We start from the raw sequence: 10,313 nt of genomic DNA on the forward strand, positions 1-10,313 counted from the left end.
CCGATTTTCTATACGCAAATGACCGAAAAGTCGTAAAATCGGCAAATATATAGTTCTTCGCTTTTGTTTGTGTTAAGTTGATGCTTTGCTTCGGTCACCCTAAAATTTGTAACAAAAAAGACCACTGACTTCGGTCGGGATACAGTAGACGCATATAACAATAGCGGCTGCAGTGTCTTTTTTTTTGTTTGTTTTACAGATTGTCGATTAGTTGATTGTCACTTCCGTAGACACCATTCAGTGCATATTCGCATGTTGGCTTTGTCCACAGTTGAGTCATTCATATTGCAACGAAGGTGTCGGCGCAAAATTGATTAAAAATCCGCCTTTGAGCTGGACATTGATTGAAAATTGATTTTGAAGGACACTTTTGTCTAAACCAGAAAAATATTCACTGCAAAAATCCATCATTGTTTCAAATTCAAAACCTAATACTGAGCCTCATATCACACATTTCAATATGTTCATTGTTTAAAACCATTTTCAGATGTGGCCAATGCAATATCGGTCGATATGGTAACAAGCCGTTTTTATTCAGATGTTTACGACGATAACATCTGTGGTAGCAAAGTGACAAGTGTATTTGCATTTTTTTTTCTCCTTCAATTTATGACATCAATAGATATGTGCTGCTTCTATTGGGCTCGGCTTCATTCATTGCCATGTTTTTCGCTCGTAAAATCTGCTTTTTTATTTGATTTCTCTTTTTTTTGTCGTTCGACAACTTGACAGCAAATTGAATTCAATAACTGATTTTGGCTAATAAAGTAATCGATTTCATAAGCTATGGGGAGTTTAGATAGTTTCGACAGGAAATTTTTTTTAGGCTCAGCAAAAAAGTGAAGCTATTGACCACATTGCAAATCGAGTGGAACGAAGAGATTTTATTCTGGATCGAATGACGGCGATGAGTGACAGAAATAATAATTGATTTTTTTTTTGTTCACGCGAAATCCGATTCTTTGGACTTTTTCTATAGAAAGAGCATCCATAGATATTGATATCGTATTTTTGATCCAGGAATAGTCAAATTGCGACTATCTTGATTGTAATCTTCAATTTTTTATGGAATAAAGCATTTTATTGAAATAAATTTTATGAAAATCATTTTCAAAAGCATCTAACGGAGCTACAAATGAAGAAGTTTGTCTTCAACAAGAGATATTTCTGAACCAGAAAATCATAAATTCATTCCCAGAAGCTCGAAGTAGAGTTTTTTCTTTCTCTCTGAAGAATTTGATTTATTTTTTGAAGAAGCTAGACTTTTCTGTGGAAACATCTGTTTGAAAATCGAATTCATTTACAGTTTGAAAAGCTGTAATTAATTAAACTGGGAAACTTAAGCTGAATCATGTCATGTGATTCACATGTAGCCCCGAGCTCTCGAATTAAAGCGAACCTTTGTTAATTGCTACGGGAAAAAATATGAAAAAATGAAAAAAAAAAAAAAAATCGGGTGCATGCTTCTTTATACCGATCGATACATTGCCATATTTTTATGATTTTTCAGCACCATATTGACCAAAACCAACAATGCGACTGATAAAACGGAATCAATTGTATTCATGTTGATTCATTAACTAGAGTAAACAATGGTTGAAATGCGATTGGTCTATATGACTGGCCGATGCTCGATTATTCTCTATATATTTGGCATTACTATTCATAATTGTGCCATATTGTTTAGAATTTGGTTGCACAAAGACAATATGAATATAATATTGTTTTTATGCGTTTTTACGCATAAAAATTATATTTAATTCATTCGATTTGAATAACACAGTGGCAATAAAAATCATGCATGGTTATAAAATCAAAATCCTTTTGTAATTGTAACGAATGTTCATGATGGTATTTGGTTATTGTTCGACTCGGTGCGATACAAGTGCATACAAATGGAATGTGTATTCAGAAATGCCGATATGGACACAAAGCGGTTTGGTGTGTTTTTAGCGTTTATTAAAATAATCATAAATAAATTGGATCAAAAACAAATAAAAACGGATAGTCAGTCGAAAAAGCCACACACTCACACTCCTCACATGTGAGCGCTGGGTTTTTACGACATTTTTGGTCATTTAACTGCGTCAAACAAATTTTATAGCCGAATGCATTTATATGAAGCACCATGAAAATAATCGATCATGATGTTACACGACACAAGAATAAATTCCTCGAAAAAAGCCATTTTTGAATCGATGGCAAACGTGCACCTAAGTTTATGACAATTGCAAAAATAATGTTTATGTTCAAATGGACGACGGCAACGCCGTTTCGCGTTAAAATTATAAATTTTGATTATTATTTCGATGGGTTTCGAATTTCAAAATGCTTGTAAATATTGTAAATGATCAATAAAATGAGCGAATAAAATTATTTGATATATTTTAAGTGTGGCCAAAACAACGCAACCCTAAAACAAACGAAGACCGTAAAATAGAAGCCGTAGAGCACATATGACACACACCGAGAGAGGCAATAAATTTATAGTCCAGAACAATTGAGAGGACACCGAGAGAGCGACAACCAATGTGATTGTTAAAATCGAAATAGTTTTAAATGAAATGCGGGCGCGCATCGCACACACACGTCTATTCAATGGGATCCTTTTATTGACCGAAAGATGGGCTGCGTGGTATATTTTGGTGCTACCATGTGTTTTGCGAAGTGTAAATGCATATGGAATGCACAAGTATCGAAGCGCCCAGTATGTGTGTGAGTGCGAGTATCACAGATATCACATGTGTCAATTTCAAATAATTGTATTTCAACATTTTATTACCGATACGAGACACGTCGCTCACGTTATGCCACACAAATACAGCCAATAAATTATTTGTATATACATCCCGTTTTGGAATTCTCCTCATCTCGAATTTGATTCGTTTATAAGCGATAAATAGGACATTTCCTGACTTAAAAACGAAGGGAACCATCGTTAAATGGCAACCCAATTAACTCACTTGATACGAATAAGAACTAAATAGCAATTAGAAATTGGGTGAATGGTCATAATTTAATAACTTAACATCGTCGAGGGCAATATTAGATGAAATTTTAGATTCGAATAAAGTGGCACCTGAAAAGTTACACTGAAATGTTGTTCGTATCGAAAAAAGTAAACAAGTCTGAGTAAATCGTCGAAATTTCATATAGTTAGCTCTTCGATTCGAATGAAAAAAATATTGTAAACTTCAATCGTATGACTTAAAATGTATGTTTGAAAATATCAAATTGACATTTATCGCGTGAATTTTCATAAGTTTTCTTCATTAAAACAATTAATAACCCTCTATTGCATTAGTTTTTTGTAGTATTAGGAGTACTGGTTCTTGGTTGATTTTAGGCCATAGATAACGAAACAACAAATATTCAAAATCCCGGATTCTTCATGATTAACACAGGAAATGCTATAGACATAAATAATAAAAAAAAACAATCAAATCCATTGAAAGTGTCAAAAATGTATCTAATTTAGAGTCCAATTAATTTATTTTGTCAAATTTCTGTTTTTCCGCACATTCTTGTTTATAACCTAATAACCGCTTGTAAAAAAAGACAAAAATATAGAGAACATCTTGACCCTTTATCACGCATTGGTTTCTAAAGTAACCAGATACGACAAACGCTATATCTACGAAACCACTGAATATTTTTGCATACTTGTTTAGACACAAATGTAGGGAATTAAACCAGCTTTCATTTGATACGTTGCTGGTTACAATTGGTTAGCTGAATGGAAAGTTTTTTGTGTTTATGAACTGCTGTAAAAAAAATCCGAAATTATAGCAGAATTCCATATTTTTCCTACCCTCATTTTGTGAGTTTGTACACACTTTTCAACTGTCGAATTATGACTCATAGGACCAAAACACATCAATTGAACTTTCTGCATCATTAGTTTTTTGAAATTTAATTTATTCAAGCTGTTATAGCGATTTGACGCTTTTCCGATTTTCTCGACACATATGCAATTTTTCAAAAATCCAAGTATGGGGTTCTTCTCTGTTTACCGTGGCACAAAACATATATCAAAATTATTCAAAAACAAAAAATTGCGCATTAAATGGTTAACAAATAAAAATGCTTTTTTGAAGCAATGTGATCCGATGCACGGTTACCTTATACAGGCGTTCAAACGTTGTCGGCCCAAAGGCGTTTGTATGCACTAGATATTATCTAGTAGATAACAAAGGAATCTTATAAGCTGCACCTAGAATGTTGAAGAATTGTGATTGGTGGATCCAAAAGCTCAGTTAGCCCATTCGCAAGACTTTTTTTTTACCAGAGCACGCTAACAAATATTTACTATATATCAGCTTGAATAAAAATAAAATGCCTTACATACGTAGGGTGAACTTTTCTACACGATTCATTCCACACGATGAGCGTGTTAAGGTTTATGAATTCCTGTTCAATGCGGTCGGAATAAATTTAATTATTTACACTATTTTAGCAAACAAACTTCCTTTTTTGACAATATGATGTATGAGAACATGCTTCTCTTTATTATTAACTGAATAGATAGAACAACATGCATTCGTTTTGCAAAATTAACTTGACCATAAACATGAATTCTTTTTTCGCTAACGCTACCATTCAAAATACATAAATTCTTTTAACCATTTTTAGTTGCCATCAAACATACTTCTCTTCATTGCTACGAAGTTGGACAAACTTGCATTTTTCTACGTCTCACCAATAGATATGAAAGTTACTATATTGAGAAGGAGATTGCACCATTGAATGCGGAGAACGGGAACATAAAGTCCTGATTGGTTTGTTTGGCTGGCTGGCTGGCTTGCTTGTCACAGCCACTACTGTTTGTGTATGAGAATTGTCTGTTGTCAGCGACGATTTGTTTATGCGCGTCATAGCTTCATCCCTCTCTAACGTTACTGCGATGCTTGCTTGATGTTGCGTTTGTACAGTGATGCCACCGTTGTGAAATACCGACAATTGAACACGATGCGACTTTTTTATGCACATGCCACAACTTCTGTTTAATTCTTATTTATTATGGATAGCGCAACTGATTATTTGCATTGATTTGATGCGGTGGATGTTTTTTTGTTGCTGATCAGCTATTTTTACGTTGTGTTGGTGTGTGGTCGTTTTTGTTTCGCAAATCACCAGCCGAAAATTGAGAGTCGTATTAGTGCTGATGATGGACGCTGGTCCAAGCGTTCGAAATGCGCATTCATTTAAGTAAGTACAATTGCTTTTTTTGTGCTGAGATAGCCAAAGCAATAGGGTGTTTTTCCAACGAAATTTCGGTTTTAGTTTTACAATTATAGAATAAGTTTCAACACAAGTTTTTATTCTTATTTTCTTATTGATAAAAGAGATGATATATTTTTTTTAATTTTGTACGTTTGCATTGTGAAAATTCGAAACACATTGAAAAAACTATTTATGACATTTTCCATCGTTATTACTTCAAGTTCTGCGTTTCAATTCGACAAATTTCCGGACCGTATCATATTTACTTTCCCATTCGTAGCCTAGTCTTTCGCGGAAACAACCATATTCATCCTTTAACATAAATTCAAATTTTTTAACCATTCGAAATTTAGACATAAGTTCAATTGCTTCATCAGTTGAAAAGCGTACGTGTAATTGAATCTTATCCAGCAATGGCAAAGATCTAGCCAATCTCGACCAATCCACGTTATTTGAAGGAATGTAATCGATTATTATGTTCGAAATCTTCGAATTTCTGTCAATGAAATTGTAGAACTCTTCAATGAACGAATTAAGAAATTGTTGTTTTGGAAACGAGATTCGTAATAGCTCGAGCTGTCCAAATGAAAAAGGTAGAAAACATTCTGGCAATTCGTTAAATTTTTTTAAACAAATTACAAATGTCTTCACACTTTTCATTTGTATAGTATTGTCACAGCCTGTGAGAAATGTGATTGGTTTTATATCAAGCAGCAGAGTTTCAATATTTTGCAAACATTCAACTGCATTTCGAAGCAAATCTGTGTTCAAATTGCTGTGAAGAAAGTCATGTGACTCAAGCCCAAGTGGTTTCAATTGTGGATTCAACTGTAAAAAAGCTTGTACCATTTCATTTTGGTCAATGTTTTACCAAACTCCCTAAAAATAAACGTTTCTAAATATGGAAAATTGTTTGTATTGATGCTGAAGAATGATACGTTTCTGCTGTAGACAGATCTAAGTTCCTTCAACTTGGGGAATACTCTGTTGAGGGAAACCTCCCCAGTAAAATCATAGTCTCTGTGGTCAAACCTATAAACGTTAGGGAAAGGCTTATCAAAATGCTCCATAAGAGTACTTGAATATAACATTGATGGATTTATCGTAATATGCTTAACGTATTCAGCACAATAATCGTTGATATAAGTAAATAGCCTCTGATCTCTTTTTGATAGTTTGTCAATGTCCATTTCACTAAAAACATCCATCATCATTTTTAATTTTGAAATCTTGCGCCCAACACACCGCAACAACTGCAGAGCATTCTTTAAATCGTCTATAATAATTGTTGACGCGTCTTTGGTGTAGAATAATAATCGATTTGGAGAAATTCGTATATTACGTAACCAAACGCTTTTATCTCCATATTTGCGAGCATAAACGAGCTCTGCTGCTTTGTTCAGTCGACTGGTTGATTCAGCCACATTCAGTAGATCTATCAGCTCCAAATGCTTGAGAACAGACCCGAGGCAGTCAAAGTTGAGCGCATCAAACTTCATCATTTTACTTGATCAGTATGAAAAGCTGTGAAAACAAATTGAATTCTGAATTAAAAAGTAGAAAAAAAATATTGAATGATGCTTCAACGCAGAATAATTGATTTTGTTATGTTTTTTTTCTCAATTTCACAAGTTTAACTTACCCAATGATTCAAATACACAATAATATGGCTAATTTTGTATGTTGTTCGTTTCACTTTCTCGATGCTAAAACTAGAATAGTTCTCTTGAACACTTTAGCAGTTGAATAGAGAGTGTGGGTATACTTAATTGCGTTTTTAAATGAATACGGTGACTCGGATGCGACAAATTGTCAGGGTAAAATACACTTTGACATGCAAAACACAACTGCCTTCAATGCTGATCTGTTCACAGAGATGACTGAGCGCACGCTCAGTAGCGTATTCAGCAACTCAACTGAGAGCCGTTTTCTGCTCTGTGCGTTTACACGCACTTCGTTATGAGTTTAAGTTCGCACTCTGACTCTGCTGCTAATAAATATGTGCACACTCTGACTCTGTTGCCTTATAACGTTTATACACACATATAAAGAGTTGAGTGTGTATTATCTTCTTCTTTCCTTTGTGTTTCTTTCTTTGTGTACCATCTCTATTGTTTGTTCGTTGTGTACGAGTGCGCTTATACTCACTTCATGGAGTGAGTTTGTTTGTGCCGCAGCGCACTATCGCACTGAGCATGTTTTACGCACGCAAACTCAGTGTCCGCGCGGCCGTTGCTCGTTCACTCGGTGCGCTTCAATCATCTAAAAAAAGTTTAAAACTTGACAGATTTTCAGGAGAAAAACAACGATCGGCTTAATAAATGAGTTCTCAAAAATATTTATTAAACTTTCAACATTAGATGTATGCACTACACAGTACACATAAACGTGTGCTGAGATTCATATACGTCAGAAATGAGTTGACCCCTCGACTTTTACATTTATTCGAAATTCTCACAACTTCATTGGCTCTTGATCAATTACTTTCAAGTCCATGTATATGCCACCACTCGAACTTAAAACGAGTGCTTTTGGATTGATGGTAAAAGGAAATTCTGTCCTCGAGTTGAGTGAAAAATCAAAGGATCTCAACATGGTGACGAGGCCAATTCGAACTTGAATCATGCCAATGCGTGCGCCAATGCAGTTTCGCGGGCCAGATCCGAATGGTATATATGCCATTGGATGACGTCCTTTCACTGCTTCAATATTAAACCGATCTGGATTAAATTTCTCCGGCTCGGGATAATATTCGGGATCATGATGTATAGCATATACTGGAATGACAATGTCTACGTCCTTCTCGATAACATCATTCGTTCCGGGTACTTGATAATCATTTGCAGTATTTCGATTGACAATACTCAGTGGAGGATATTTGCGAAGTGTTTCTGTTTGCAAATAGAGAGATAGAAAAAAATCAATGCCGAAAGTGAGCAATAAAAATACGATCGCAATGTTAAAATGTAAAGCCAACCTTTGATTATTTTATCGATATAAGGCAAATCAAGCAGCATTTCGTATGTGAATGCTCCGTGTTTTGCTAATTTTTGACGTATCTCGTCTCTGGCTTTTGTTTGTATGTCCGGATTAAATGCCAACTCGTACAAGCAGTTTGTTAGGACTGCCGATGACATTTTGAAACCTGCCACGAAAAGTACCAATGCGTTTGCTATGATTTCGTCTCTTGACATTGCTTTGTTGCCCGCTTGGTTTTTCAATTTCATCAAAGTGTCAACGTAATCATTTCGTTTTACATGATTTTTTCGCGATATTCAAATAATTCATCAACAATATTTGTGAAAAAATCCACAACACCTTCGTGAAGTCTCTTAAATTGGAATTTTATTGCGATGCTTTTCCATCCGGCCAAAAATATTAGCGCTAATTGACCGTGTCTTGGATTTACAAATATTTGATTATTGATGGTTGCGTATATGGGCAAGGGTCAGTAAGACGAAACCACGCAAAAAATGTTTCTAAGGAGCAAAAAAGTATATTAACGTCGTTCGATCGCAATGAATTTTTGCATAGCTTAATTATTTCATAAAACTTATATTCTCTGAAAATTTTATCCAATTCGGATAATTTTTTCATATGAAAATCTACAAATTTTCGATTTTTTTCCGATTTTTGTAACGTTACCGACCGTTTTTTGAAAGCACAAGATTTCTACTATGCTTTTACAAAACTACAAGAACCTTTACATATTTTTGTAGAAATGGGCCAAAACTTTAATAATAAATTCGAGAAAATATGATTTTTATTTTCTTTTCTGGTTTTTGGAGCACTCAAATCGCACGTGTAACGTTACCGATTTTTTTTGTAACGTTACCGATTCTACGCCTACTGGGTCCAGAGACCACCAAAACAGTTTTTCATGCACACCCTGTATTTCTATCTTTTCTTTGATCCTTCATCTACGATATAATGAGTGACAACAGATTTATGCCTGGGTAGATTCGCTAATTTTCATAAAAACGTTGAGCAACCTCGCAAATCACTTCCAAAATTTTGTAACGTTACCGACGCCTTTAATCGTTCATAAGTCCAATACTATAGGTGATAAAAATAAAAACTTTTCTTTGAAATGTGTGGTATGGGCAGCACTATCATATGCACTTTTGAAATTTTGGGTTTTCATTATTATTTTCAGAGATATGGGCGAAATAGGCGTGCGAATTGTAACGTTACCGACCTGACCCTCGCCCATATGGAATTTTGTTCGCTCATGCAGTTACAGTCAATACCAAATGCGGACGCACCATTCATATCAGTTAAAAATCGATCGATTAGATCTTTCATTTCCAATTGAACGTGATTTTGGTGTTGAATTAAATTTGCACGAAATCGTTCAGCAACTTCAATCATTACTGGAAACATTGACTTCAATCGGCCAGATGAAAATATTGGTGACAATTTATCGCGCGTTGGTTTCCATTTTGGACTAACAACAACAAATACGTGTGCGCTACGCATTTGCATCGTCGTAGAAAAATCCTTTGTTTTGAAAATTACTGAAATCTTTCACGAGAATATTCTTCACTAAATCAAGATCTTGAACGATTGCAACTGGGCGCGAGAAAATATATGTTCCAAAGAATTTTTTGCCAGACGATTTATATTTGTCGTACATTTGTTTAAATAAAACTCCAGGATTCCACTTTGTTGCAAAACCTTTGATATTTACAAATGGAATCGACGGCTCATCATGCGGAACGTTTCTCGCTTTCCAATATCTAAACGAATACTTGAAATAGCCATGCGCAATTGAGAGAAATGAAATTAAAACAACAATTACTCCGATTAAATATTCCGCTCTAGGAAATGGTAGAAAATTACGGTCTACCGCTTCGAAATCCATATTTAGGCTACTTTAAAATCACACTCTTGCTCTGCGAAAAACCAAATTTTAAACCGATTCGGATCAAACACTCAACACTTCTGAATACATCTTCGCCCGAATATCACTATTTATATCTTTCGCCTACATTTAATTGAATATGTATATCAGAACTGATGCTCGTCACACGATTAGCGAATGATAGTTGACTTATTTTTCCAGTTATTTACCACTCATGCTCAATAAA

General features: G+C 34.8%; 1 pseudogene; it reads right to left on the reverse strand.

Moving 5' to 3' along the window:
• Nucleotides 1-7,677: 7,677 nt before the first annotated feature.
• LOC129569792 (probable cytochrome P450 6a14) lies at nt 7,678-10,087 on the reverse strand (annotated as a pseudogene).
• Between the last annotated feature and the right edge of the window lie 226 nt (nt 10,088-10,313).

This window comes from Sitodiplosis mosellana, unplaced genomic scaffold (genome assembly GCF_009176505.1).
Source record: "Sitodiplosis mosellana isolate CC-2019 unplaced genomic scaffold, AAFC_SMos_1.0 Smas_scaffold_44, whole genome shotgun sequence".
Lineage (NCBI taxonomy): Eukaryota > Metazoa > Arthropoda > Insecta > Diptera > Cecidomyiidae > Sitodiplosis > Sitodiplosis mosellana.